Source organism: Callionymus lyra, chromosome 4 (assembly GCF_982586985.1).
Source record: "Callionymus lyra chromosome 4, fCalLyr1.hap1.1, whole genome shotgun sequence".
Classification (NCBI taxonomy): Eukaryota; Metazoa; Chordata; class Actinopteri; order Syngnathiformes; family Callionymidae; genus Callionymus; species Callionymus lyra.
In genome coordinates this window covers 38454119-38481802 of record NC_141821.1, presented here as the reverse complement: position 1 = coordinate 38481802, position 27684 = coordinate 38454119, and the positions used below count along the sequence as shown (strand labels likewise).

Genomic DNA, 27684 nt, shown 5'->3' with positions numbered 1-27684 from the left:
AGTCATGGTCCCAGAGCTCTATAAAGCATTCTTCATAAAACAACCCATGACATAACTGTTATGCAACGTAGCTATATACAAAAAGCTCCTGCCAATGGTTATCTTTCTTTTTCATAAAACAATACTATTAGCCCCGATTGATCATGTTTGGAATTATCCGTGTTCACAAAATCCTTACGATCTTAAACAATTTAGAGAAGCTTTATGGAAGCAGCCGTTATCTAAGATGTTTTCACTGCACAGTAAAACTCTGAATGTTCCTTAAGAACACCACCGTCATCTAACTGATAACGGACAGGTAGAAGTCAAGGTCAGAGTTGACTTAACCGTAGTTGTGGACTGCAAAAGATAACCAACACCATAAAACACTATAAACATTGTAGATTTGGGCAATCATCTTGCCACCTTTTTCTTAACACAGACCTTAATATATCAGGTAACCATCAGCTCTATGGCATGAAGATGTCTCAGAAAGGTAGATTATTCCTGCAGCTTAACTCCTTCTGCATCATCATTTGGTGGTAAAATGAGAGTAGACTAGAAAACAGAACAGGAAGACGGTGAGCTACCCGCTTCCTTCACTCCATGGTCATCTAGAAGGTGTACGGGTAGGCTTGCACTAAAGGCCAGTGAGTCATCGTTATGTTTGAACTCAAAACCTCCTGTTTCGTGAACAATGTTCTGATGGTGTTGCTTAAATTGCACTCAGATGGATCGAAATGTGCCAAACTTAAAGCCCAGGGGCCAAATCAAGCCCATGAGAATTTTTTTTGGCCAACCAGATGGTACGGTAAAGGTAGATGTATCACAATTTCACGACCCCTAAAGAGATTTTCATTGTCTAAGGAACAGAGATTAATTGATGTCTAGTTATACAGAGCCTATACAGTAAAACGTTTGTTGAAGGGAAGACATTTGTTTGGGAATAGATAACAAACATAAGGACAATTGAGATAAATCAAACCTCCAAAAATGTTACAGAAAGTTAGGTAAATACTATGCTAGATTATCATTATTTACAAATCCAAAACCTACTTCAGTGGAGCAACTTTCCAGACTAAGAAAATCTAAACATTTCAGCACCCAATAAAAAGGACATTTTTAGGGCATGGCGTGAGAACATTGAGCTTTCTTACTAGAACTAGAATCACAAAGTTGTGAACATTAGAACTGACATTCTCTTCGCTGGTTCTCTTGAGTAAACCTCCACTTTGATGTGACATTTAATCATCAGACCAACAAACATTTATTGACACTTTCAGACTTTCACTGGCAATGTTATTAGCCCAGATCCAGCCGACACATCCAGCCGTGGCGCCAGCCAGCCTCCCCCCTTTTTCTCCCCCATCTCTTGCTCGTCTGCTCTTGCCTCCCCCAGTTTTAAAACACACACCTCCCCCTTCTGCTCTCCTTTTCTCGCTTTTTCTTCAGCAGGCAGAAACACACTCAATCAGCCCCTCCCCTCCCCCACTACCATCTCAACCTCCATTCCAATGAATGCACAATCTTCCCCCTTCAGTTGTGAGGGATGGGGAGGGGCTGCCCCAAGGCTGAGAAGGGGTGACAGAGAGACACATGCTCAGCCAAATTCAATCAGACCCCCACCCCCAATAAACCTTCATTATCTTTCCATGTGTGTTAGAGCACATCTGTGTGTGTGTGTGTGTGTGTGTGTGTGTGCGCACGGGAAGTGGTTTGTATCTAGTGGGATCAACTGTCATCACAGCCTCATGTTTTATCAGTCAAACACACACACCCTGAGTCACAGCTGGGCTGTGTTGCTCCTCCCCCTCTAATGACTATGCAAAAAAAGTCCACCCTGATGAGAGTCATGGAATGTTGGGGTCCAAGTCCCAATTTAAACCCAATTTCTCATTACTTCACATTTAACTTTAACAAAACTATTAATGCCTCAATCATCTTCATGTAGTGAGTAAGCGATATCTGAATGTATATATAAAAAAACTTAAACAATAAGATATAAATATAAAGTGATATAAATTATAAATATACACATACAATTTGTAATACTGAAATAGACAAGTTCATTAAATGTAAATGAATTCATTTGACTTGTGTATTCAAAGAAAGGATACATTTATTAAACTACCATCATTTTAGAATGTCACTCAAACTAAAGCAATAGTAAAAACAATTAATTTTTAAACCGAATATCTCTACAAACTCTCTTAAACTGTTAATAACAGAGATATATTGCAGGTTAAGAATTGACCACATCGACATACCTGTCATACCATGCTGTGTCAAAATGATAAAAAGCTGCTTGCAAAGTTATTCTAGTTCAATTTTGTATTAGTTAGGTTAGTTTAGGTAGAACTTTATTGATCCCTCAGGAGGTCTACTTTGGGAAATTGTTTGTATAGGATCAGTACATCTTCCACATGTATTTGACAATTAAAATATTTTAAAACAATGTATCTGGTCTTTATGAGACTTTTTACAAAAATATGATCCACATCTCTAATCCCTTTTTTCTATGCAGCCATCACATCAGATCAATAAGTAATAAAGAACATAGTGCTCATTACGAAAAGATTTCATCCCATTATAATTAGCAGCAAAGGTCTATGTTCATAACATATGCAGTTAACAGGTTAGAAATCCAGTTACAATTTTTTTTCTAAAAAAAACAAAATATGTATTTATAATGTTTACAAGTAACTTGCTGGATTGTTGTCGTGTGTAAGCACCACAGATTTGCTCGTCCGTGGCGACTTTGTCGACCTGCAGCCAAGTACGACTAGTAAAAACCTCAACTAACTTCTTTGTTTCCATCATGGTTGACATACTACAGTTTACATCTTATGCTTCGTTATTCGCCTGTGCCATTCCGTCTTCTTTTTGTACCCAGAACATCTAAGGCTGCACACAGGTCTTGCCATGTGTACTACAACATTTTGCTCATTTCCAGGGGCTTTGGTGAGTACATTGAAATGGATCCAACTTCTATTGTGAGCATTTTTTTCAAAAAAGTGAATGAAAAATATCGCACAATAAGCGACCCGGCTTGAAAACTCCAGGTTTTATTCCAGCGTAAAAATCATTTAGTCACTCATGATGTATCAAGTTCAGATGGACCTTTTATAATTGCTACCTCAGCATTCTGTACTACCTTTCAAACAAACACAAACAAGTTACCTGAAATGTCTAACACTCCACCTAGTCATCTGGCATGTCGTGCTTTGCTTAAGTGCTAAATTTCACCAGACCGCTCGTAGAGCGTGTCCAAAATAGTGCAAAACACTGAAATGTGACAGATGATACCATTATTGACCAAGAGGCTAATGGCTACATTCTAGATGGCAATACACTCAACAAAGACCACATAACCACATAGGATGTGTACCACAAAATAAATCCACTGTTGTTGTCAAATGGAACTCATGAGTACATGTACAGTATGCTTTGGTAAGAATTAAATATATTTTGTACACATTATATAAAACATCATTAATAAATGTATAGATAATAAAGTTATCTGAGCAGTTTGCCATTTTTGGGATAGTATGACAAACAAGCATCTCCAAACACAAATGTCCTGAGCTGAACTGGGTCAACCTGCCGTTATTGGATGACGGTGGCTGGACAGGAAGTAGTGCTCTGAAGCGCGGCAGAAAATAAAAGAAGATAAATGTGTTCTAGGAGTAAGTGATACCTCACTTCCGTTAGTGATGAAAAGAGAGAATATTATTTCAGGGGAAGAAAAGGGAGGGAGGGTGCGGCAAATAAAGGAGTGTAGATGTGTGTGCAAGCCAGCTCACGTGAGCGAGGATCAGTTTACAATCGAGCAATATCTAGTCGAGCAATAGTAAAGCCTTTATCCGAGGAAGTTTGTGTCGGTTTAAACACACTGACATGTTTGGTATAGACCACACAGAAAATGTTCTCTTTAAAAAAAAAACCTATTTGCTCCAGGCATTTAAAGAGGCACAAGTGTTGTCTTTCTCTCGCACAATCACTGGTTCCACCAAGTGTGTAAATCGATGTGTCTGTGTGTGTGTTTCAGAGACATATATACTGTATTAATGAATGTGTAGGCAGGTAAGTCAGACTATTTATAGGTAGTGAGACATGATGTACTTACTAGGTATATACTAGTATATGATAACAGGAAAATGTGAAAGAACACTTTTTTGTGTTAGCAGCCAGGAGAAGCTACACCACAACCGGCAAAATGACCGGGATTGACAGCCGTCTAGCCAGACAAAGACCCATGTGAAATTCCACTTTGCTCCACTTCCTGTTGTTTGACATTTTCTTCTCTTCTCTTTTAAATAATTTCTTCATTTGATTACAGAACACACGCAGAAAACGCTGAATTTTTTACAATTCAAGTCTTTCATCACATGCAAAAGTTTGGGAAGCCCCGTGACACAAACACACACAGACAGCTGTCTTTGTGTTCTGCTTTTGCCCCCCCACATACATCAACACAACTTGCTCCAGCTGAGAGGTCTTGTCTTACCGTGACACACACTCTGGGCTCTACTCCGCCGAGTAAAATCCAAACACAGAAGGTTGTCGGTTCGCCAGCTCAGCAGATTCCCAGCACCTTTGGGTTTCGTCCCAGCAGCTTTGTGAGCTTTCCCTTTAAATCACCCACCGACTTCACACACACACACACACACACACACACACACACACACACACACACACACACATACACATACACACACACCGCCTGCAGAACACACTCCTGGATATTCTCCTTAATATTGACTTGTGTTTTTATTTGTTCCTTGATTGGAAAAACAAAACAAAAAAGGAAGTCCTCTTTCTTCTCCAGTCTTTTAAAAATAAATGTGACAGTGAACCCTTTCTTCTCCGCCGCCTAACTCTGTCACAAACACTCTCTCTCTCGCCCTCTCACACACACTCTCTATATTCCATCTCACTTCTTTTTTTCTTCTCACTCAGTAGTCAAACAAAGAAAGGAACAGGCAAACACACATACACACACACTCTGCTTTTTCTCTAAGCCCAACCCCCCAGCCTGCCTTTTTCTAAACAGCCACCCTCTCTCCTCCTCACCCCCCTTCTACCTCAGCTTGATCTGGCCTCATTCGTCTGCCAGCCCTTCCTTTTCTCCTCCTACTGCCTCCCTTTCTCCTCCCCCTCTCTGCCTCCTCCTGTGTGTCAAACAGATGGGATTGGAAAGCAGAAGGAAACTGTGCACTACTCTAGCTACATTTGTCTGGTCATTCAGTGTGATGTAACAGAGACAAACATACTTAAATAGCACACAGTTATCAATAGATACAAGAGTAATATCAAGAATATGATTCCTGGAACAAATCCTTCTTCAAACAAATTTGATGCTCTAAGATAAGCTACAAAAAGCATATAGTTTTACACACAGCAGTTTATATAGAATAAATAACGTCTACAGCTCTAGTAGTTGAGACTGGTTTATGTTTTTCTCCGTTATAGGTGGGACTTATAAATTCACAAATGCTGAGAAGTTGTAATGTTTTCAAATCTGTAATCTCAGCACCTTAATGATTTGTCGCCTGCTTTAACATTTACAGCTAAATGTCAGAAAGAAAGGTGTCACATTTTAATGATTCCTCTGCATGTCAGAGCTCTTATTGTTGTCGGTAGAATCTAAAAGAATGCACTTCTAGCAACTGGGTCATAAATATAGCACGCAATATTCCTTTTCATTTCTATTAAGGGGGTGCAACCCTGGTCCTCATTTGAACCCAGTCTAGATATTGTGATGAAACACAGATTGAAGGTGATTTACTAAGATAGCATTTGGATTGCAGGGTTGCTGGCAGCCACTTACAACCTGGTTACGGCATGATGGCGTTTTATTTTTAATGACGAGGGAGCTACTGGTTAAGTGTATCTTGAAAAAATACATGTAGCTCAGTGTGGCAGAAGTGTGTAAAAGAAAAGTTAAAAGGGAAGATGTAGCGAATATTCAAAGTAATTGAATCTCATCATTCGGCTCAGCGAAACAGCACGAAAACCATATATGAACGCCAGGTAATGCTCAGTCTTAGAGGATATAATCAGTTCAACGATGTTAGGGACGCGGACACGGACGAAACTTCAAAGCCTCAGTTCGTTACATCATCTGGACCCAGCGACCTACAAAGTAATGAAAAACAAAGCAGCAGAGTTTCCTACCAGCACAGCCCGCCCATGGAGACATTTTGAGGCAGTGCGAGAGAAAGCAAAAGCCCGACTGCCTCGGTGGACTTACAGCTAAGCTAAAAGCTAACCCGTTCCGATTGCCGCTTCCCTCCATCCTGCTCGCGAACATATCATCCCTTGATGGCCAGTTGGATTACATGAAGCTGGATTTAACCACCAAAAGGGAAACAAGAGACTGCTGCATCCTTATTTCAAACCGAAACGTGGCTAAACTCATCTGTCCCTGAATCTGCGATTAGCCTGGTCGGGCTAACAACATTCAGAGCCGACAGGAGCCACACTCTCACAGGTAAAACCCAAAAGTTGCTGAAACAAAAACAATGCTACCCTAGTCACCAGTCATTGCTCTGTGGACATCGAGTTTATGATTGTGAGATGCAGACCCTTTTATCTGCCCCGGGAATTTACCACTGTCATCGTTGTTGCTGTGTATATTCCACACAGTGCTAACACCAAGCTAGCGCTAAGTACTCTCTATAGGGCCATCAATGACATGCAAACCACACATCCTGAAGGAGTTTTAATTGTTGTGGGGATTTTAACCAGGCCAATATGAAGAATGTGCTTCCTAAATGTGGTTTTTGCTACCAGAGGAAAAAACACACTGGACTTGGCCACACCAACATTAGGAAGGCCTTCAGAGCAGCCCCTTGTCCACACCTCAGCTCCTCAGACCATCTCTCATACCAGCCCCTGCTCACCAGAGAAAAAACGGCTGTGAAGTAGGTGAGAGTGTGGCCAGAGGGAGCTATGTCTGCACTGCAAGACTGGTTTGAATGCACTGAATGGGAGATGTTCAGAGAGGCTGCAACAGACGATCAACACACAGATGTGGTGGAGTATGCTGCTTCTGTGACCAGTTACATTCAGTGGCGAATGGAGGAGGTCACAATAACAGAGACAATAGTCACACAGGCCAACCAGAAACCTTGGATGACTAAAGAGTTGCGCACGAGTCTGAGGGAATAAAATGCTGCCTTCAAATCGGATGATCTTAGCCCAATCTGAACCGGGTCATCAAGATAGCAAAACGGGCCTACAGTCGGAAGATCCAAGGTTTCTTCCATGACCCCAGCAACACCAGACAACTGTGGCAAGACCATCACTGATTACAAAGCCACACCTACACCCTGCCAAGATGATATCAGCTTCCATAATGAGCTCAACACAGTTTTTTTTGGAAGATTTGAAGTAATGAACAATAATCCTGAGAGTAAAGCCACCCCAAAGCCAGACAAACAGACACTCAGGCTAGAAACCACTGCTGTACAGAGAGCCCTGAGGAAGGAAATGTACGAAAAGCTTAAGGCCCTAATAACATCCCAGGACGGCTGATCTAGGAATGCGCAGACCAACTGGCCTGTGTCTTCACAGAAATTTACAACACGTCACTGATCCAGGCTATTGTCCCCACGTGCTTTAAGTCTACCTTGATCATCCCAGTGCCGATTCCGACTGCACTAGCAACGACCATCATAAAGTGCTTTGAGCGGGTGGTTAAGGACCTCAACACCTCCTTGTGCAACTGGCTGCTTAACTTCCTTACCAACAGAACCCAGTCTGTCCGTGTGGGCAAAAACACATCGAAAGTCATCTCTGTGATCGCCGGTTCCCCAGAGGGCTGTGTCTTGAGCCCGCAGCTGTTCACCCTGATGACCCACGACTGTCGTCCCAGGTACAATACCAACCAAATCCTGAAATATGCTGATGACACAACAGTCGTGGGCCTCATTCAGGATGACAAGGCCTCTCTCTGCAGAAAGTGGTGAGGACCGCGGAGAAGATAATCTGGACACTACTCCTCCCATCCAGGACGTTTCAAAATTACGCTGCCTAAACAGAGCCCACAGAATTCTGTCCAACCCCACCCGCCCCCACTATGTACTGTTCTCTCTCCTGGCGTCTGGCGTAAGGTTCCGCAGTATCCGCTGCAGAACAGAAAGATTCAGAAACAGCTTCTTCCCTCTGGCCATCAGACTGCTGAATGAAATGTAACTTGAGCTATGCAATATTTAAAACATTTAAACAACTATTCAATTACCATCCATCCATCCATCCATCCATCCATCCATCCATCCATCCATCGATATTAGCAAAATGCCGCTTGCAGCAATACTGGCTATGTATAACATCTTGAAAATAAAGAAAAATAATTTTCATCACAACATGGTAATGTTGTGTTTCTATAAAAAATGTCATGTTGGCACTATAGAAAAATAAATTCTAATCTTAAAAAATAGTGCTGTATCTGATTGTCTTAAAACTACTTATTAAATTTCAAACTATACACCCATGCTGGTAAAGTAGCTGAAACAAGCAGCAAGAAGTAGGAAGGAAGGAAGCAGAGGCAGGTAGGAAGACACCGTGCTGAATTTGGATGTTGGCCTTTGTGTGTGCCATGCACAAACGGGATAGATAGCAGGGAGTTTTGGGGGGTGTCAAGAGTCAGATGATGAACGGAAAACAAAGCATGAAAGACAATATAAGTGGGTTAGTAAGTGGGAAACACAGATGGAGAAGTAACCGGGCTGAGGTAAAGACGGAAGAGTGACAACGAGGCCAGTGCAACCAAGAAGGTTTTTAGAGCACATAGTAAACGAAAAAAGTGTGATAGAACAATAATCTTACATCAGTCAATTTAGAGAAGACAAGTGGGATTAAAATCTGCTACAAATAACTTGGTTTTAGCCAGTTATTTTGCTAAGGATATGTATTTTCAGATTATCAATATATTTTTTTCAGTATTATTTCAACTCTGAAATGTTTTGAAATTACCAAAATGTATTTTTTACCTCCTTTTTTACTAACCGGAAGATCTCATAATTATTGAAAATCCTTACTTTACGCCATACGGAAAAGTGAATTGAAAGGCTCTGCTTGGCATGTATTTTTAGCAGTTATTTCATGAAGTTTTTTTCTGACATTTTCTGATATTGAATACTGCATTTGCTCTTCAATAACGTGATGTCTCTCTTTCCCCGACATGCTGGAAGAAGGAAGCGAAGCATAGATAAAAGCAAAAAAGCAGATTAAGAGGCTGAATGGAAGGAGAGGAAGGATGAGAGAGTGAGTGTGAGAGTGAGTGAGTGCGAACACAGTATCCTTGTCTTGCCGTGAATAATTGACTCCCCCCTTCATCTCCCGGCTATTAAAGACATATTCAAGATATATATAACTGACGGAAGGAGGTTGCATTAATTGTCAATTAATACGTTACGAGTTACAGCTGTGTTCAATTAACACCTCTATCATCTGCTCATCATCACCAAAAGCTATAAAGACTGATAGTGAGCTATGTACTCACACGTTTCTTTACCACTTGGTGATTGGTTGGTTTGGCTAGTTTGGTTTGTGCCCCCTCCTTGGTTTCACCTTTTTGGGCCACTTTATATAGAATGTATGCACATTTCTTTCCAAAAACAATTTGAGTTAAAAACTTTTAGGGTTATGTGCAACTTCAATCATTTTCTTCTCACCATGTCGACTATTGGTTGTAATTATTTCAGAGTATTATTATAGTTGTAGTTACAAGCAAAAATGTACATCCATTTTAATGAAGCAACTGGCCCCCAGTGAACAACATTTCCTCCAAAAAGACGCTTAAAACATCCAAATACCTCCAAAATGCTCGTCTGTAACGTCCATCTTGTATTGAAGCCTCAACGAGAAGAATCATCCCGAAAAAAAGGCGCCATTTTACCATCGTTTGTGGCAACCGTTAAAAGAGGTATAAAAATTGGGAGTAAGCTGGGTAAATAATTCAATGCAATTCAACAAAGTTATCTCAAGACACTTTACAGTTGAAATAAGACTATAGTTGATTAAGAAAAAACAGATCCCAGCAATTCAACAATTAGCAATAAGCGATACACTGTGCAGTGAGCTATAGCAAGGAAAAACTTATTTTTAGAAGGCAGAAACCTCGAGTGGAACCTGACTCATTGTTGACGGCCTCCTGCTTTGACCGGCTGGGAGGAAGGATGGGGGGTAGACAGATGGATAAGGAGAAGAGTGAGGGGGATATAGTGAGAGAAAAGAGGAGAGTATGGGAGAGTCCATGGAGGTGCTGGAGAGAACTCGGGATCTAATGACGTGGTGAAGTTCCTGGATCAGCAGCAGCTCTGGAGGTGGAGCCCTGGGGCTCCGGGAGAGAAATAAAAAGGTGTGGATTTAAACTGATTGATAATGTCAAGTATGAAAGTGCTAAGTAAGGGGAACACTTCTTTAAGTAGCCATGTGGGAATAGGATCCAGAAGACATGTCGTCGACTTTGAGTAGGAAACTACCCAGGACAGGAGTCAAAATATGTATCAGTTATAGTGTCTTTGTCCGGTGAAGCTGCACCTGTTGTATTAGAAGAATCTAGCAGGTCTTGAATCTTTCCTCCGAGAGTTACGATTTTTTCATTAAAAAAGTTCATGAAGTCACTGCTACTGAGATGAGGAGGGATGGACTGCTCAATTGACTGATGGCTCTGTTTCAGCCTGGCTACAGTGCTGAATAAGAACTTGGGATTATTCTTATTTTCTTCTATAAGTGATGAGTAATAGCTGGCTCTGGCTTTCCGAAGAGATGCCTTGTATATTTTTAACTTATCCTGCCAGTCCTGATAGAATGTATTATGTTTTGATGAATGCCATTTCTTCTCCAATTGTCTAGAATCCTGTTTTAATTTACGCGTTAACAGTCTATTGAGTTAGTGGTGCAATTAAGTCAAGCGTGTTATGCAACGAGTCTGTGAAACTGCCCACAAAGTTATCAATGTCAAGGTGACTATGGGTAGAGTTTGACACACTGAGGCTAGGCATTTAACTGAGCACTGAGTAAATTGTTTCTATAAACTTGGTTATGGCACTTTCAGACAGAAATCTTTTGAGAGTGCTCCTGCTCTGTAGACTTGGGTCATTTAAAATGAAATCAAAGGTTATTAATTGATGGTCAGAAAGAACTGAATTCTGAGGAGAGACAATAACTTTTTTAATTTCAAGTCCGTATGTTAGGACAAGATCTAATGTGTGCTTAAAACAGTGAGTCGGTTCATGTACATACTGAGAGAAACCAAATGACTCCAGGATAGAGTGAAACCTGTTAGCTAAGCTATCATGGACCATATCCACATGGATGTTAAAGTCCCCAACAATAATCACTTTATCTGATTTAAGCTCCAGGCTGGTCAGGAACTCCGGGAACTCACACAAGAATTCTGAATAAGGTCCAGGGGGACGATAGACTCCAACAAAGAGAAGTGACTGACCTGATCTCAAGGTTGTATTAGATATTCCAGGTATAATATATATAATACTTTCAAAAGAGTTTAAATCAGATTGTGGTCTAGTAAAGGTTGACAGACATGAGTTGATGATAGCTGCGACTCCACCTCCTCGACCAGAGCGTCGAGGGGCATTTAGGTTAGTGGGACTGGGTGGTGTTGATTCATTTAAGGATACATAATTATCTATAGTCAGCCAGGTTTCGGTTAGGCAGAATAAGTCAATTCGATTTTCTTTAACAACTCTTCTACTGCAGACATTTTTTCTTGGTTTTATTAAGCCGGGTAGATTCACCCTCTCTATGTGGTTAAAGGCAGGTGACTGTTTTAGGAGAAAGGCAGAAGAGTGTGTAAGACTGCAGTTCTGCCTCCTGATCTGTGCTCTGAGTTGTCACGTTAGACTAAAGCTGTCAACACTGCTAGACAAGAGAGATGCTCCTTCCAACGTGGGATGGATGCAGTCTCTCCTAATCAGACCAGGTTTGGGTTAACAAAGCCAACACCATTTGCGGGGCACCACTCCGACAACCAGCGATTAAATGATGAATTGATACTAAACATATCATCATTGGCCATATTGGGAAGGGGTCCAGAGAACACTACGGAGTCCTACATTGTTTGTGCGTATGCACACACCGACTGAACGTTAACCTTGGTGACCTCCGACCGGCGTAATCAGATGTCGTTGCTGCCGACATGAATAATTATCTTACTGTATTTACATTTAGCTTTAGCCAGCAGCTTTAAATTTGATTCAATGTCGCTTGCTCTGGCCACAGGAATACAGACTACTGTCGCTGGCTTCGCTAGCTTAACGTTCCGAAGTATCGAATCGCCTATAAACAGAACTGGTTCCTCGACCGGTGACTTGTCGAGTGGGGAAAATCTGTTCGAAACGCTAAGGGGTTGGTGATGCTCCGTTGGCTTTGGCCGGGAACTATTCCTCCCATGAACAGTCACCCACCGACCCTGGTTTCCCAGCTGCTCGGGAATTGCTGGAGGAGAACTAACTGCTAAGATATGTGGCTACCTGACACTGGCTAGCTAGCGGTTTAGCTTCGACAGTGCACAACCGGCTCTCCATTTCAATAAGCTTCACTTCCAATCTAGCTAACAGGCTACACTTTACACAACTACTGCTATCACTAAAGGAGGTGACGAATGCGCTCACCGAGAAGTTTTTCAAACTTGTCCTCGGCCCAATTTGACTCCGGAGGATGTTGATCCAAAAATAAATGTAGATGTTCACTGATGCTCAAGTAATAAGGCAAACAAAAATGGGAAATGATTGTTCATCTTTCGAGGGAGAGAGACGCTGCACGGTGTTCCACTACGATTCAACAGGCGCTAGGACTCAGTAATAATAATGCTAGCGTTTTTGGTGTAGACGGTTGACTGTGTGCACTCCGAAAGCGCTCACGATATTAAACTTGTGTTTTAGTGCTTTTACTGTTTTTTTTAGAGAAAAAAACAAAATATATTAATATCACGCGACAATTATTGACTAGAGCACGGTATAAAAAGATTAATGTATCAAATTCAAATGATTAATTAGTACTTTTCTACAGACATGTTAAGACACTAACTTAACTCAACTCTACACGGTTTGGGTTGTGTAACTACCAGCACGGTACTTTGAAGTACTATTTAATACCTGCTCCAATCTAGTTCCAAGCCAATTAAGTTGGCACTAAAAAAGTGAAGTCGACAAAAAGCCGTCACTGAAGAGTTATCGATAGACTCCTACAACACAGGAAACATATAGAACACACTTAGAAAGAAGAACAGTATGTTGTTCCAAAATGTTTTTCCATGGTCCGTTGACATGGTCCAAAAGATTTTGGTGTCTGGTAAGTAGTACACCATTGCCTCCGAGTTTTAAGGTACCACCCACCGTGTGTAGGTGACATGGGCGTTGAAAACAACACTGCAGACTAGGGTCGATTCGAGTCGAGCTCAGTAGTGATTGTACTGTGTATAGGAAAACCATCATTTGACGTTTAAATTCTAAAGGACGATTTCAGTGGGAGCTGGACGTAGTCATAATCTACAGTTTGGGTATGACAAAGAAAGATTATGACCAGAGAAGCACACAAACATCAGATTTTGATGTATAGACCATCTGATAAAGTTGGTTTGACACACATATGAAGACATTCTAAGATAGCTTCAGTGCTTTTAAATGTCACAGGTGGTAGTTCTGCTCATGTAAAACTTGAACTGCCCAAACATGATGTTAGGGTTCACCGTCAACCCAAACCGTGTTACCCTGGTCTGCAAGGACGTTAAACCATTGAAATGAAGGCCAGGAGAAGGAACTAGATTTTATCAGTTTATTGTGCCTTCAGAAGACTAGAAAGTAACCAATTCAGCACTGGACTCAGATCTCGCCGAGTGAAAGCTTGAACTTGTGAGCCCCAATTCATGATGTTATCTGGTTTTTGTAGCCTTCAGGGTTGACCTTGGTTCACACAGGCAAAGAATGTGTTCATGTATGGTATGTGTTTTGATACTGTTGTAGACAGGATGCTTGCCTGGTGCATGCCAATGCAGAGCCGTATCAGTTAGATTTTACCATAAACAAGACTAACCAAAGGTTGGAGCCTCACAGCTGCACAAGATGGTGTTTGTGGCTCTTTCTTGCCTTGGCCATATTCCTTAACCCTTTCAATGATGACAGAAGACAAACATTTTATACAAAAACATGGCTGTAGAGCCAGACAGGAAGTTTTATAAAGAGGTGTTTGAGTGTCTATGTGTGTGATATCGTGTGTCCTCTTGGGACTCTAACCCATTTTACTGTGTCTGCTGAAGTCATCTAATCTAACAGCACATCAATAGCTTATATATCCACATGACACACACATACAAACAACTACAAACAATCTTACCTGCTGCTCTTTGTTGTGACTGTCATTTGGTACAGATGTCATCGTCCCTGAGAAGTAAAAACACAATTATGAAACGAGTACATCTGAGTCCATGTGTAGTTGGATCCGCGTATACCAGGGAACAGAACTTGTTGTTCTGACTAGCTGTCATTATAGGTGCCAGACAGATTTCACACCCCGAAACAGTGAAAAACACACACTGCAGACAAAAAAAGTAAACAAAAGCCATGAGACAGCCATGCGTAAACTCAAAGGTAGAAGAACACAATAAAAGTTTCCCGTTTGATTCTATCAAACATTAGAGCAGTGGTTCTTAACCTGGGTTCGATCGAACCCTAGGGGTTCGGTGAGTCGGTCTCAGGGGTTCGGCAGAACCTCCGCCGCTGAGGTCCGGACACGACCGAATTATCGTGTAAATTCGTGATGACACACCGCGCTTGGCCATCACTGGCTGCAGATGATCATGCTTCACTGTTTGGCCAATCAGCGCTGCAGTGAATTTAGTGCACTCAGTAGTCAACATGCAACTGTCGTGGTAGTATGTCGTGTGATTTCTTTGTTCATATTTTAATCCTAACTATGTCGGGCAAAAGAAGAAAGTGGTCGGACGAATATGTACAACATGGATTCACATGTATCACGGAACATGATGGGAGTGAGCGTCCTATCTGCATGATTTGCAACGCCAAGTTGACCCCCGGAAAAACTAAAGGAACACTTCTTGTAGCTGCGTGGAGACGGGGAATACAAGAAATCATATTTTATTTTTCATTAAAGAGGGGTTCGGTGAATGCGCATATGAAACTGGTGGGGTTCGGTACCTCCAACAAGGTTAAGAACCACTGCATTAGAGGTTAAAACCTTAAAATGAAATGATTCTCAAACTTATTCTTCCCGTCCAGAGGCACAACATTGCGACTTTGTAGTCAAGAAACTCTTTTGTCTTAATTGTAAACACTTGAAAAATGTAATCTTGATAATGAATATCCCGCAAAAGAGCCACTGAGGTGGAATCTGCCCTCAGTCCCCTAGGAGAAGATCCACCTGGTAGGCCTGGGTAATGGCCGATCTCACCCAATGAGAACCACCACCTGCCACAAGTAAGAGGCCAAAGCCCTCACTGGCTCTAACTGGGACGGCGGATGAAAGGCCCGCAGTGTGAGAGTCGTCGCATGAAGGAGGCGCTGAGAACCTTCAGATGGAACGCTGGGTTAGGGCGCAATGACACTGAAAACTCTTCAACCCAAAAAGAAAGACACTCAGGGCTAATGGAGAGAGCACAAGGCTCACTCGCTCTCTTAGTGCACGTCAGCGCCAGAAGGAGCGGAAGGCAAACAGTAGCCTTGCCAGCCAACTCGAGTGGGTCAAACCGTCCACGCCTAGTGGGGGGAAATCCGAGGTCTAGCTTGAGACGACCAAACCATTTCCGGATTTCATATGCAGCAAGCTCAGCCGCACAGGATGGATATAACAGCGCCTACTGTTGTCACATGACGCCGAGCTTCCAGCAACTGTCTTATAATGGAATGGATACGCGTGTCCAGGAGGCACGCATGTCCTTCCTCCGTGTTCAGCAGTACCCCAAAGTAACTGCTGGACTGGAGTCAGGGAACTCTTGCTGAGGTTCACCATGAACACTAGGGTGGCAATATGGCTCAACACCTTCTGTGGTTGACCATCACTTTTTGCCTCTGACCTGGCAAGGATCAACCAGTCATCAAGATAGGTCAAGATCCTCACCCCACTTGCTCTCATTGGTTCCAGTGCTGCCTCCAAACACTTAGTGAAGGTCCTGGGTGCCAGAGAGTAGCCGAATGGGAGTCGAGTGTATTGAAATACTTGATCCTCTAGGGCGAAACACAAGTACTTTTGATGTCTCTTGACCATCTGAACTTGAAAGAATGCATCACAGATTGATAGATAACATTCAATCTCCTGATATTACTCCTCAGCAGTCGTTTTACCGTCACCATCCAAAATGGGAGGGTACGTATAAACTGGGCAAACTGCAGTGTATAGCCCACCTGATTACTTCCCTCTGACTCCTGATCCTCTAATCATGCCTGTCTTCTGTGAAGCTGACAGCAATGCATTGTTGAGATTTTTCATTGACAAAATTAAATTGATCAAAGACAAAATCTCTCCCCCTTTGTGTGGAAAGCCTGTCTCCTCCTTGTGGTTTTCCTACAGTGCTGTATCTCTGGGTGATCGGCACCCAGAGATACAGGTGAGCAAGATGAAACCCTCCTCTTGCTTGTCCGACGTCCTTCCTTTTAGACTCTTTATCAAAGTGTTTGATGTAATTGGGCACTGGCTTACCAAAATGGTAAACCTCTCCCATTCCACAGGGGTTTTCCCCAATGCATTTGGTGCCCCAATGTGTCTTAGCAGATGCCTATGTTCCTGGATCAGAGCAACATCCATGTGAAGTTTCAGTCTGTCTTCCACAAACATCACTCTATGTAGACAGCCTTACTGAAAGTGTTTAGTGACATTATGATGTCGGCTTATTTGGGTAAATACACTGTTCTGGTTCTCTTGGATCTGTCCTCAGCCTCTGACACATTTATTCACAAGTTCCTGCTGAGAAGACTGAGGAATGAGATGGGACTGTCTGGGCACAGTTTCAGTGTATATGCCAATCAAATGAGGTCTGAATCTGTGGATCTGTTGTGTGGAGTCCCTCAAGGTTCTGTTCTGGGTCCTTTATTGTTTTTGCTGTACTTGATTCCCCTGGGTTAAATCATTTAGAGATTTCCTGATGTTTCTTACCACATCTTTGCTGATGACATGGTGCTCAACTGCTATTTTGATCCAAGCCCCAAAGGCTGAGCAGCTTAGTCAATTGTTTGCTAGAAAATCAAACAATGGCTTATTGAAAACACTTTGCAGCTAAATGTGGACAAAACTGGAAACTGTGGTTATTGCTTCTGATGATATGGTTCCAGGGTTGAGTCAGTACTTGGGTGATTTAGTTCAGTCTGTCAAACTGAGCCTTGAAGAGGCATGGGAGGATGTCAAGCGGATAGCGAGGAACCGGCCCGGTTTCGCTTTCCGCTCTGACCGCTCCCCACTCGGATACTAACAAGAGTGTGTCCCCTCTCCAGGGGGGCATGGCACGTCATGCACACACATTTGTCGACTTCAATGTTCATCATTTTACTCACGTCTGTCATTCAAATTGCTGAGATCGTCAGGAGTTTTCTCGCTGAGTTGAAATGGAGGAAGTTCAGTGGGTATTTCCCACCACTTATAGGAAGCGGGTTGCACCCAATTGGGTGGCGAGTTCATTAAGCTTTCTCAGAGACGACACAGGGCCTCAAGGATAAACCAATAACGAAGCAGTTGAAGGTTCTAGCAGCAAGAAGTAGAACCCCTCCTTTTTCTGTCAGTCTCTGTCGGGACGTCAAACCTCTGTGGTATGTTTCTTTTCTCTAGTCAAGTATTCAGTTCTGGCCAATGTTTTGTCAGTGCCTGTTTGCCTGCTCTTTTTGTTACTGTAGGTTTTTGTTCAGTGCCTTTGCCTGCTCTATTTGTTAGCCTTTTTGTTAATAAATAAGTGAACTCGTCATTCCGGTTTCCTGCATTTGGGTTTTCTGCCCCGAGTCCTGACAATTGGATCAGATCGCCCTGATCCGAATACACAGTTTTAAGAAATCTGTTTTAAAAGTACTATATATGGGGAAATATACCACAATGCTATGCTACTAGCAATGTAAATATATTTTGGAGGTGGGTTCTTAAACAGAACAACTCAAACTGAAGTTCTGATCGAGATACATGGTCCAGATCAATTTTCAGAATCCTTCTCTTCCTTCTGAACAACCCACTTTAAGGACCAAAATCCAACCAGATGACCTTCAAACCACCGGCCCTTAATTATTTGTAAGGCACATTGGTTTATGTTTAATGTATAGAGTTGTTCAAACCCTAATTCAGCTGAAAAGACACTAAAGGGATTAACACTGCATATCCACACTGTCCAGATGCAAAGCCAAGGTTCAACTGCTTCAAAGAAATTATGATTATCTCATTGCATGAGTGTCTAGCTTTAGGATCTTGTTCTGATTTTAGTGGGAAAGTTATGCTGTTACCCCAACTTCTCCTCCTACTGCTTACATCATCAGGTTTCTTGGTAGACTGCCTTAAAGCATCTGCCTGACAACAGCCTGAGGGTCCACACGTGTGCACATGCAAGCACGCATTGCTCAACAAAAAAACTTGAATTCTAGAAAAGGAAAAGTGCCAGGCAGGAGCCCTGAGGCACTCCAGCCTCATGAAAGTGGCAGCAGTAGCAACTTCTCTTCATCTTGCCAGCAGGGAACACCGCAAACCATCGGTTGGAATTCACTCCACTTCAGCTTTTGTTGCAGGAAAACAATGACTTGCCCCCCGCCGTTCTCTAATTTACAAGGGAGTCAACTCATTCAACAGAGTGGAATGTTTAGTGGGAGAGATTTCATGGCAGGGTGGAGAGCTCCCTGGTCTGGAAGGAGGAGGTGGTGGAGTAGGGCTAGTTATCTGGCCAGAGCCAGAGGGTGAGCAAGACTAGATGCTATTTTTAGACAGTGTGTCATTTTAAAATCTGCTGCTTCTGCAAAGTGGAAACACGTATAACGCTTCCTGTTGATTATCTCAGAAACACAACAACATCTGGCCCAACAATTTCTCCTTCAGGTCCCATTGATCATGTTTCCAATGAAACCCTCCATGTTGATATTTATCCACTGATAATATAACTGCACTTTTAATATAATTAAATCAACTTCTTTTACTTCTAAACTTCGAAATCACTACTTGCATTATTGACATTTCTGTTTGCTTATATTAGAGAAAAAGTAAGTCTGAAATGAAACAATAGTTTAATTACAGTTGAAAATATTTGAATTATAGTTATTTGGTATCGGATGGAATTGTTTGATAACGGATGAAAATAATTGAATATATTAAAAATTGTTTGATTACAGCTTAAAATTATGCCATTGTATGTGTATACAATAAATATATTAAGTATACAAAACCAAAGATGTACATGTTTCTTAATAAATGATCATATAATATGTACACATAATATATGTTAAGCATATTTAAAGGACAAGATGAGAATAAAATAAACATTGTCAGAATTGTTTTCTACTTTTTAACATTCTGTTTAAGAAGCACAGGTAAAAAGAAAATTTATGAAAAGCCTCAATTATCCATAAAAGACAGTAAAAAGACAGAGACCTGGTGAAGAACACCAAGGATGCTTCCCCAAACAGTCCTACCTGGGACTCTTTCTGTTGTAATACACAAAACTAGACTCTCTTCGATAAGTTTTGAAAGTGATTTCAAAAATAAATCAGCAAGTTAGGTTTATAGCTTGACTGTCCTCTTTTTTGAATAGAAGGATCAAGGAAACATTATCAGGAGCTCTTGTACAGTGTCACTATGATTATACATGTTCTTCTTGTTACTCTGCTAACCACAAAATACTTAAAACTAGGCTTCAGTCTGCACAGAAGAAAGAAAATAAGAATAATACTCAAGTTGCACCCCAGAACTCACCTCCTCCCAGAACATTCTGACAGCCTGAGATGGCTCAGAGCCGAGGAGCGAGTTACTCAAATTAAATTATGTATTGTTTATAGGATTTTAAATAATGCTGCCCCAAAGTTACCAAAGTTAGGGATGTTCACGACCATACCACCAGGCGGAGATCCTCTAATATGGTTCCTGTCAGATTTTAAATAAATATCGGTCAAAATACATGTGTGCCTGTGTGTCCTGGAATTGTTTGCCCTCATTTGTGAAGCGCATGAGCTCTCTTATTTCTTTGTAAAAAGCGCTAAATAGATGGTTAAGAGGCACTTTTTAGCTGATAGTGAAGATTGTTAATTTGTTTTTTAATATCGATGTTATTGTTATTGCACACCCACATATTCCCCCACTTGAGATTTTACACATACTCTTGAAAGTGTCCAGTGCCATCATGATGTTGGATGATTCGGGTAAATACACTGTTCTGGTTCTCTTGGATCTGTCCTCAGCCTTTGAGAGTTGATCACCAAATCCTGCTGAGACGACTGAGGGATGAAGTGGGTCTGTGTTACAGTGGTTCTCGTCATGCCTTTCTGGGCGCAGTTTCAGTGTATCTGCCAATCACCTGAATCAGCGGATCTGTTGTGTGGAGTCACTCAAGGTTCTGTTCTAGGTCTTTTATTGTTTTTGCTGTACTAATTCCCCTGGGTAAAATCATTCAGAGATTTCCTGATGTTTCTTACCATATTTTTGCTGATGACATCCAGCTCTACTGCTCATTTGATCCAACTAAGCCCCAGAGGCTGAGCAGTTTAGTTAATTGTTTTCTAGAAATCAAACAGTGTCTCGCCTGCAGTTGATACAGGCAGCGAGAATTCTGACCCGCTCAAGTAGAAGAACTCACATTTCTCCTATCCTTAAATCTCTTCACTGGCTGCCAGTTTCTTTCAAGATCAACTTTAAAATTCTGGTTCTTACTTTCAGAGCTATTCATGGTCAGGCTCCTCCTTACATCAGTGATCTGATCCAGCCTTACACCTCAGCTTGGGCTCTTAGGTCTGTGGATCAGAATCTACTGATGGTTCAGGACCAGAGGAGGGAGATCCTTCCAGGCTGTTGCTCCTAAGCTTTGGAACGATCTCCTTCTCCCTCTGCACTTGATGGAGTCTACTGACTCTTTTAAGAAACATCTTAAGATATTTTTATTTGTGCAGGCTTTTCCTTGATTTCTGAGAGTCTTGTGTTTGTCTCTGTGTTGTCTTGACCTTTTAAGTATTTATTTTATTGGGTATTTTTGATTGTTTAAGCGCTTTGTGACCCTGGTCTTGAAAAGCACTCTCTAAATACTAATTACTTACTTACTTACTTGCAGATGTTCACGGACACACACACTTGCACTCTCACGAAAAATAATTAATGTACTAGATTAGCTGAGTCAGCTTCCTCAGGCTTAAAGCAATGATGATTTTGACCATGGTGAGAAGAAATGGAACAAAGAGACCCGTGAAACCGAACGATCAGTGGGAGTAAAGTGTGAATGGCTCCAGGAACAAAGAACTTTTCACACATCCATGTATCACAATCCACAAACACATCCACATCTGGACTGTCATTTGTGCGAGAGAGAGTCAAGTTTTATAAGTGGTGGAAGAAAAAACTGGTCGCTGTCAGATAAAAAACAAATACAGCTGAGCAAGGAATGTCACATGCATGCTGTACACACACAGTCTCGGTTGCTTAGGCTGCATTGTGAGAATGTTTCTCCAGCCCCTGAATCTCTGTGGAAATTGTGTGTCAGTTAGCCTGAAGTAAAAATAGTTTGAATTTTGGAATTGATGATGAAAGGACACTCAGTAATTGACACATACACACATTTAAGCCCAACTCTTATTTCTGTGTTTTATGCTGCTCCTATGAGTGTTTGTATCAGGCGTCACTCGGTCTAATCTGGGCCCCATTATCTGCAGGACACTCCTCCACTGGGCCATGTATATCACAGACAGAGACAGAGGAGGGGGGTGTGAGGGAGATGGAAGGCTGTGACCTGAATGTTTGATGTTGAAGTTCCGTGCTGACCAAAAGAGGACTTCAAACGCGGGGTTGAATTTAAGACATGCATGTGGACACATAGACATAAATGAGTTGCACATGTTTTCACCAGGAGATGCAAACACACACTTGAAGAAACAAGAGGAGCACAAATTAAAAAAAAAAAACAGCATTGACACAATCACACAGCAAAAGCATAATTATCTGTATGTATGCGGTTTTGCAGTTGCGCACTGTTAGGACACATACAAACACACACATTCACACAGTCAACAATAAAATCATGCAATCATTGCATATTTGACTTAGATTTGATTCGATACAGATTAATGTTTTCAAGTAATAAATGGCACACATGTATTTTGCATTTGATTTACCATATTTTCCTGACTATAAGGCGCACTACAAATTCTTTAATTTTCTCAAATATCAAATGTGCCTTCAATATCCAGTGTGCCTTTTGTAATAATTCTTTCCTCTGTCACGTGATGGTTACTTAATTAGTACTTTTACAAACAGCAGCTATTGATATTACATTACTACATATACACATATCCTCTTCCGCTTCCGGTGAGCCTTTGATCGGCTGCTTGAACGTAAACTCCTGCAATAATTGCCAAAAACAGTCGTTTTAACAACTACTTGTCTGGATATTATGCTCATATTACTAAAGATATGTCTCAAGCATCTATGATCTATGATCGTGATGCTCTTTTCAACATCAGAGAGTCGATGGAGGATTATAATCGCGACCGTTTCTAACGTTCGGTGAAAGTGTTTCCGGCTCCGCTTCTCATCGACTCGGACTCTGTGGAATATCGTTTGATCTCTTGGGTACCAGGCGTTTTCCACAAGTGATCGAGTCGGTCTGGAGTACAGGTCAGGATGAGACGCGCAGTCGCGATAGCTCGGAACAACTCTGACGTCATCGGACGTCATCGATGTTTGATCGACATTCCTCTCGCGGAAGAGCATGACGACACATCAGCGCTGCCGTCTGTCCAGACCTCAACAAAAGGTGGTAAGATTTTTTCATTTCCTTTCTTTAATTCGGCTTTTACTACCGAGTTGAACGTGAGTGACAGCTGGTACCCACGTGACCGCTGTTCGCTTCAGAAGATCCCACTCTGCGGGCCTGTCAGTGACGCGGCGTCGTCAGTGACGTCATCAGTTATGAATGTAGGACTTCTAAATGTTCGCTCCATTACTAATAAATCCTGATGATCTTTTCACAAGAGTTAATTTGGATTTATTATGCCTTTCCGAGACTTGGCAGAGAGAGGAAGAGTTTATTCATCTGAACGAACTCTGTCCAGTAGGGAGCACTGTCCTGGGGAAGCCTCGCCTCTCTGGTCGTGGAGGAGGTCTTGCTACTGTTTTTAGGGAGAGTTGTTCTTGCAAAGTGATTCAGACACAGGAATTCACTTCTTTTGAGTCTCAGATGATCTTGGTTGATTCTACAAGACCTTTCTATTGTGTGTCAATCTACCGCCCGCCTGGTCCTGCGGCGGTGTTCTGGAAAGACTTTAGTGACTTCTTATCTTCCATTATTCAGATGGAATCTGTTCTTATTATTGGAGACTTTAATCTTCATGTTGATGACGTCACATCTTGTTCTGCTAAAGAACTTTTAACTTTAACAGAAGCCTTTAATTTTGAGCAACATGTTTCTGAACCCACTCATCAAAAAGGCCACATTTTAAACTTGGTTTTTACTCTTGGCCTTGACATTTCTAATGTATCTGTACATGATGTCCATCTGAGTGATCATTCTCTTGTCTTGTTTAACCTGGACTTCATCCCTGAACCTAAGCCTTTGAAAGTTAGGTCTCAGAGGCGTGTCATCTCAGCCGATACTGCAGACAGTTTTTCTGCTATGTTTGACACTCTTTCCTTTGATGACTGCCCAGATGTGGACAGTTTGATTCACTGTTTCACTGATCATTGTGTTAAAATACTGGATCAAGTGGCACCTGTTAAATCGAACTTGAAAATTCAGAAAAAACGGTGCCCTTTGACAAAGGAAGATCTCCTGAGTCTGAAGAGACTTTGTCAAAAGACTGAGCGTCTCTGGAAGTCCACTAAACTTGAGGTGCATAGACTTCACCTCAGGAATCTGTTGACTTCTTACAATGAGATGGTAGAAACTGCTAGATCTGACTACTTCAGAAAACTGGTAGCAGCAAATAGGAAAAACCCCAAAGTTTTGTTTGACACGATTCATTCTCTCGTGTCTCCTGCTCCTCAAATCACGCCTGTCTTCTGTGAAGCTGACAGCAATGCATTGTTGAGATTTTTCATTGACAAAATTAAATTGATCAAAGAGAAAATCTCTCCCCCTTTGTTTGGAACCCCTACTGTCTCTGAGCCCCTCTCCTCCTCTTGGTCCTCCTTCACTGCTGATCTTGTATCTTTGGGTGATATTTCGGCACTAGTGAACAAGATGAAACCCTCCTCTTGCTCAGATGACGTCCTTCCTTGTAGGCTTTTTATCAAAGTATTTGATGTAATTGGCCCCTGGGTTACCAATATGGTGAACCTCTCCCTTTCCACAGGGGTTTTTCCCAATGCATTTAAACATGCCATTGTGGAGCCTCTGCTCAAAAAACCAGGCTTAGACCCAACTGACCTCAGTAATTTCAGGCCTATTTCTAAGCTTCCCTTCTTGTCCAAGATCTTGGAGAAGGTGGTGTCTGAGCAGCTGTCTTTGTTCCTGGATCAGAGCGACATCCATGAGAAGTTTCAGTCTGGCTTCCGTAAACATCACTCTACGGAGACAGCTTTATTGAAAGTGTCCAGTGACATCATGATGTCGGCTGACTCGGGTAAATTCACTGTTCTGGTTCTTTTGGATCTGTCCTCAGCCTTTGACACAGTTGATCACCAGATCCTGCTGAGAAGACTGAGGGATGAAGTGGGACTGTCTGGGTCTGTGTTAGAATGGTTCTCATCTTACCTTTCTGGGCGCAGTTTTAGTGTATCTGCCAATCAAATGAGGTCTGAATCGGCAGATCTGTTGTGTGGAGTCCCTCAAGGTTCTGTTCTGGGTCCTTTATTGTTTTTGCTATACTTGATTCCCCTCGGTAAAATCATTCAGAGATTTCCAGATGTTTCTTATCACATTTTTGCTGATGACATCCAGCTCTACTGCTCTTTTGATCCAACTGAGCCCCAGAGGCTGAACAGCTTAGTCAATTGTTTGCAAGAAATCAAACAATGGCTGAGTGAAACACTCTACAGCTAAATGTGGACAAAACTGAAACACTGGTGATTGCTCCTGATGATAAGGTTCCAGGGTTGAGTCAGTACTTGGGTGACTTAGGTCAGTCTGTCAAACTGAGCCTGAGAAACCTGGGTGTTGTATTTGATAAAGACATGTCTCTTGTTCGACACTGCAGAAAACTGACCAGAAACTGTTTCCTTCAACTGAGAAAAATCTCTAAACTTAGGAAAATGTTGTCGGAACATGATCTGGAGCTTGTAATCCATGCGTTTGTTTCTTCTCGTCTGGACTATTGTAACAGTTTGTTTTCATGTCTTAACAAGAAGGAGCTGTCTCGTCTGCAGTTGATTCAGAACTCTGCAGCGAGAATTCTGACCCGCTCAAGTAGAAGAACTCACATTTCTCCGATCCTTAAAACTCTTCACTGGCTTCCAGTTTCTTTCAGGATCAACTTTAAAATTCTGGTTCTTACTTTCAGAGCTATTCATGGTCAGGCTCCTCCTTACATCACTGATCCAGCCTTACACCCCAGCTCGGGCTCTGAGGTCTGTGGATCAGAATCTTCTTATGGTTCCACGCACACGGCACAGGACCAGAGGAGAGAAATCTTTTCAGGCTGTTGCTCCTAAGCTTTGGAACGATCTTCCTCTCTCTTTGCGCTTGATGGAGTCTACTGACTCCTTCAAGAAACATCTTAAGACGTTTCTATTTGTTCAGGCTTTGCCTTGATTTTCTGGAACTCCTGTGTTGTTCTCAGTGTTGTCTTGATCTTTAAAGTATGTACTTTTTTGATTATTGTTTTGATTGTTTAAGCGCTTTGTGACCCTGGTCTCGAAAAGCGCTATATAAATAAATATTACTTACTTACTTACTTACATTGATTAAAAATGGATAATAAACAGGGTTTGGCTGACTCACACACATGTACACACTCGTATAGTGACTGAGCTCAGCCTGGTGGCGAAGGCTAGTCTCTATTGGTTGGGCATCTTGCTTGATGTGGAGGCCACACACAGTGGTGATTTACAGACAAAGTGTAACACACGTGGTGGGAGTGTGTGTTTTTCTACAAGATGGCACTGGTTCATGAGCGTTTGAGTGCAGGTGGTTCTCATGGTTAGAAGTAAGAGTGGAAATGTATACTTAAATTAAAGACACTTGACTTTTTTTCAAGTTAAGAATGTACTGCTTAACAGTATCTTTCGTAAAAAAAGAAAAAAAAAAAAAACTAAGCAATTAATCTGTAATTACTCATACCTATCAATCATATTGCTTCTTCAGATATAACCATTTTTCAGGATTTTATTTCATGGTAGCTAACCTATCTGTTGATTCCTAATAAATAAATCTGCAAACTTTTAAGGTTTGTGGTTATAACTCTTGCTTCTTATTACCTTATTATGTACAAAAAGTATTCAAAGAAGGTAAACAGTCCCTTTGTAAAACAATATACTCTTTGCCATTAACAGTACAAAAACAAAACACAAACAGATACAGAACCAAGCAACAACTCCATAATTAAAGCTCGTTCATTAAAAAAAGTTACTCCAAATCAACATTTGGGGTCAATTTATCCCCTTTGAACAAGATTATAAAGTAAAAACAGCAAAAGCATTACCCACAATTTCATCAGCCACTCTCAGCATGGTTTCTTTTTCATATAGCAAACTTTCACACAACTTGCCACAGGAACACAATCAGAGAGTGCCTTGAAGCCTTCATACAAAATGTTAACAAACAGACGTTGAAAGGGTAAGTCCACCCAATATTATTTTCAGTAATCTGTGGGTTTTTGGTTTATAGACAAAAGTGTTTGTCCATATGATGGTCGCGAATGGTGCTAATTTTGAAAAAGACCCATTAAAAACATCTAAAATACGGCCTTGTGAGCTCTGTTCGCGACTGTCATGTGGATGTGCAATTCTGCCTGTAACTCCAAAACAGGGATTACTCTGAAAATAATCCCAACTATTAGTCGACATGCGGGTGGAGTGCCATAAGCTGCTGTACTCCTTCAAAACAATTTCTTATCAAAATTATTTTGACTTAAGATGCAAATGAAAAAAAGTTTTAATAATGGAATGTGTCATTTACATATTACCAGTAGAATTCAAACATTTTCCATATCGGTGAGGAGTCTTTGTTGATGAGACAAACTTAAATCCCTTTTAAATCTTCCTCAATTATTCAGACTGTTAATATAAGTGGTCGTTTAAAGTTGACATCTCCACATATTTCTAATGTATAACAACGACACTACTTTTCAATGGAGAGTGTCAGATGTGCAGTCCAGGCAACGCTGAGAGAAACATGATCATAGAATAAATGTTCATGATGGAGGAAAATAGATGCTGGATAGTAAGGATGGATGGATGGATGGATGGATGGGTGGATGGATGGATGGAAGAACTTTATTGATCCCTCTGGAGATCTCCTTAGGGAAATTGTTTTCCAGCATACAGCAACACACACAATAGATTAATAAAACAAGAACACAACAAGAAGTGCAATAAAAGAACAAAAATACAAATGATAGAAATTCAAGTATA

General features: G+C 41.4%; 1 protein-coding gene across 3 annotated transcripts in view; it reads right to left on the bottom strand.

Moving 5' to 3' along the window:
- Window positions 1–27684, bottom strand: part of kdm6ba (lysine (K)-specific demethylase 6B, a) — a 74345-nt gene that overhangs the window by 32376 nt on the left and 14285 nt on the right. For 2 of the 3 annotated variants that reach the window (XM_087790163.1, XM_087790165.1), the window contains exon 1: window positions 4487–5019. The gene's annotated coding sequence lies outside the window, so the exon portion shown is untranslated. Of the gene's footprint in view, window positions 1–4486; window positions 5020–14343; window positions 14391–27684 lie in introns of those variants that run through there. The other variant, XM_087790164.1, reaches the window with a different exon arrangement.